Genomic DNA, 4,367 nt, shown 5'->3' on the forward strand with positions numbered 1-4,367 from the left:
ATTCAAAATGTAATAGAAAATCAATTAGAAGTTGGTGGAGATGAAATATAAGATATGAAACACCAGATGCAGCAGCTTCTTTGATGCGCAGATAGTACTGCTTCTATCTCAAACCAAGGGAACCAATAACCAAATGGGGTTGAAACCGCATAAAGTCTCAGTAAAAAATGGAATCTCAAAAGGCAAGTTCTGCGAGCATGAAATAATGCCATTTTCTAACATTTTTTAGAGAAATTAAACAAGTATGTAGTTAATAATTGCAGTAATCAGCTAACCTTCTGTTTGAATCCTGCTTGAATGTTATAAAAGATGAAAAATTGTTCAGCTTTTGTTTGCAGCGAAATGATTACATAAAAAGGTGAAAATTGTTCAGCTTGAGCAAAATCTAACGATTATCACGAAATATGAAGGGCAAGGAAATGCAGAACGATTGGATCAAATGCCTAATCTACACTTTTATCACCTTCCGCTTCTCTTTCGGCTATAAATCAACAAACAAAGCAGTATGGATCACCACGATCCTAGAAAATGAATCGAAACCTAGATCCAGACCCCAAAAATTCCATGTTTCGCATGAGAAAAATTTACAAATTCGGATGTAGTACCATACCTTTAAAATCGAGCTCAAAAGTCCCATCCACCACGACGGACGAGCAACGACAGCTTGCAAAAGAAACAGTGTGGCCGTTCCACGACATCTCTATGAGAACAATCGTTCCACAGTCAACTAAATGAGATGGCAGCCGGTTGGAGCTCACCGGCCATTTTGGGCGGCGACGGACGAGCAACGACCGCTTGCAAAAGAAACAGTGGCCATTCCTCAACATCACAGTCAACTAAATGAGATGACAGTCTGTTGGAGCTCACCGGTCATTTTGGACGGTGTTACAATCTCGGCCAAAGCCCTAATTGGGCCGTACAAATTAAGGCCCAATTGATAGACAAAAAAATGCATTTTTATGAAAACATGAGGTCTACACCACCCTATCTCTCTGTATAAATAATAACGAGCCCCCTCGGGGCGGTGTGATTATTAAGTATGGGATTTGCCACATGAGGTCTTGGGGTCGAAATTCGGCGTGACAGAGCATGATCTCCCCCATGTCTTGGCCATTTGTACTAATGGCTAGTAGCCACCCATGATTTACCTCCTCCGTGTTGGTCTAGGGACGGATTGGTGCCCCCCATGCGTTTATTGCCAATCACTGCGGGTGTAAAGTAATCTTAGCGCATTCAGAAGATTGGGCCAGTTCAAAGCAGATGTTACATTCAAAGCTGTCTGTCCGCTCAAGGAAGAGTTCTGCGCAGATCCCCACTAGACGAAGACGACGACTCCCCAATTCCACTTGCCATCTATGAAGCCGCGAAATCGAAACTTGCAAAATGAGAAGAAAAGAAACAAACAAGGAGGAGGATACAACAAAACCTGATCGGAACTGAAAACATTGATTCAATGGGAATTCAATGAATTGTCGAACAACCAAACCCTAGCTTATACTCGAGAACGCGGAATCAGAATCAAATGGATCCAACGAGATGCCTTTGCGAGATCATGATTCCCAAATGATAATACTCATATCTTCTATCGTTCTAGGTTTGAACTCGACGACACAAACATATTTCAGACGCGAAAGAGGGCAAATATGTAAGTTCCACCCACAAATGAAAATCTCACGAAATCACAAACAAAAACCTAATCGATAGCGAGAGTAGAGAACAAGGAGTACCTGGAATCGAAATGGATCGGGACAGGTCAAGAGAGACTTCAAACAGTCGCAAATCGAGGAAGAAGATGAAAACGAAATATATTTGTGAATGAGGAACGATCAAGCACGCGATCCTCGATTCCTAGGGCGGAGGAAGCTTCGAGATACTTTCATCGTCACGAAGCTACCGGATCTTTTTTATCTAACGGGTTCGGGTTCAAATCGTTAGAATTAGTTTTGAGAATTTACCTTTTCTTCAAAATGATCTCTCCTAATTTTCAATCTCTTAACTTCATTAAAAAAAATATGAATATATAAATATAACATAATATTGAATAATTTTTTAAATTCAATATCACATTTTATTTTTACTAAAATTTCCATAATATGTCTATTTTATGTTAAAATAAAGTATCTAATTGATTGTTCAATTTTCATTAAAAAAAAATTAAAATTTGCACAATATTTTTGTCATGAATGTAAAACATTCTAAATATGCACGAGAAGAATAAAATATGGTGTATATATATATATATATATATATATATATATATATATATATATATCTGAGGTTAACAAGATTGACCTTGTTTTCACCATATAATTTGATGGAATAAGACAGTATATGTCAGGTTAACAATGGACCTTATTTCCTCCCTATCAACTGATGGAGAAGAAAAACGAAAGATGAAGCTTAAAATAAAGGGCATTCTTTTGGACTGAAATTAATCATCCCTAGAATTAATCGAAATAAATTAGATATCCGATGCCAATAAAAAAAAAAATACTAGAAATAACATTAACTACACCGTGAAGATTAATCCTAATAGATTGACTATCATTTTTCAATTTCTTTTCTAAGATCCTAAATTAGAGAGCCTCTCCTTTACATAGCTCCTAATTGACACATGAACTTCCTTGTGGTTACAAGTAGGAGAAGGCTGAGATTTAGATAAAGACATCTCAAGAGAGAGAAAGTGCTAATGGTCCAATTAAAGTATATTGAATTATATATATATATATATTAAAGTATCATAAAATATGATACTTTTTAATTTCACTTATCTAGTTTATTATATACTTTTTAAGTGCATTAATTAGGTTTTTAAATACATAAATCAGGTTTTTAAGTGTATAAATCAATAAAAAAATTTACCTAGGATCTCATAGAACCTTAAGTCAACTCTATTGTAGGTGTATCATGCGTAAAAATTAAATCCTAAATTATTTAGGAATGTTCCTGTCCTCTTACCGTCCAACAAAATTGAGAGGAATTAGAGTATATATGAGAAGCTGGGGTAGGAGCGGCCGACAGGCCTAATAAGGTAATAGTTTGAAGACCAAGATTTGTAATATTTTCTCTCATGATAAATGGTCGTGTTGGCCAACAAGTATGACTGTAATCAAGTGTATATATATATATATATATATATATATATATATATATATATATATATATATATATATATATATATATATATATATATATATATATTAGTTAAATGTTTGACATAAATTATAGAGGATAATATTATTAGTTGAGCTGGATAATAAAAAGAAGTTATGGAAATATTTGGTTTACATGTTTTCCATTTCTATTTTATAAAAAGTACACGTTTTTTAAAAAATAGTGTTTGACTTGTATTTTTCACATCTTTTTTTTTTAAAAATAGAAAAGTCATTTTTTTATTTTCCACAAAATACATATTTTTCATAAAATAAAAATGTAAACAGGGATAACCTCAAACCAAACTTAGGGGGTGTTTGGTTAAATGATAAGAATGATTATGAGTATGAGTTTGATAGTAGGGTGGAATGGGAATAGGAATGGAAATGAAACCCATCAAGTTATATGGGTTTGGTTGATTCCCATAAATCTAGTAATCATTCCCAAAATGTCATTCCCAAACCCACAATCCAAACACTATCTTTTACTATCATTACATTCCCTCATTCCCAAACTCATCAACCAAACACCTCTTGATAGGTTTGAGAATAAGGGAATGGAATGATAGTAAAAGATAGTGCTTGGATTGTGGGTTTGGGAATGTCATTTTGGGAATGATTACTAGATTTATGGGAATCAACCAAACTCATATAACTTGATGGGTTTAATTTCCATTCCTATTCCCATTCCACCCTACTATCAAACTCATACCCATAGTTATTCCCATCATTTAACCAAATGCCCCCTAAGTTTGGTTTGAGTTTATACTATTTTTAATGAAATAAGAAAATAAATGTATTTGAGATGACGTAATATGTTAGAAATAAACTAATGAGTAAATTAAGATATGTGCGCTTGTAGCTCAGTGGATAGAGCGTCTGTTTCCTAAGCAGAAAGTCGTAGGTTCGATCCCTACCTGGCGCGTTTATTTAGAAATATTAATTTTAAAATTACTGCTAGCGGATCTGATCTTGTTTGTTTTTTATCTAACTATACATCTAAGAACTATACGATCAAGAAATTATAACAATATTTTTCAATCAATATAAAATATAATTATACGGTCTATTTAGAAATATTAATTTTAACCCACCGCAGTGATGCGACTGTATAATCAAAACTAAACCAAAGTTTTGGTGAAATGCTAGCGGATCTGTTCTGGTTTGTTTTTTATCTAACTATTCCTACATACATCTAAAATTTTGAAATTCTTC

General features: G+C 33.9%; 1 non-coding gene across 1 annotated transcript; it reads left to right on the forward strand.

Annotated features, from left to right (window-relative positions):
• Positions 1-4,004: 4,004 nt before the first annotated feature.
• TRNAR-CCU lies at positions 4,005-4,077 on the forward strand. The gene has a single exon. It is a non-coding gene; the product is annotated as a tRNA-Arg (tRNA).
• Positions 4,078-4,367: the final 290 nt, after the last annotated feature.

The sequence above is a fragment of the Zingiber officinale genome, chromosome 6A, assembly GCF_018446385.1.
Source record: "Zingiber officinale cultivar Zhangliang chromosome 6A, Zo_v1.1, whole genome shotgun sequence".
In the NCBI taxonomy this organism is placed as follows: domain Eukaryota; kingdom Viridiplantae; phylum Streptophyta; class Magnoliopsida; order Zingiberales; family Zingiberaceae; genus Zingiber; species Zingiber officinale.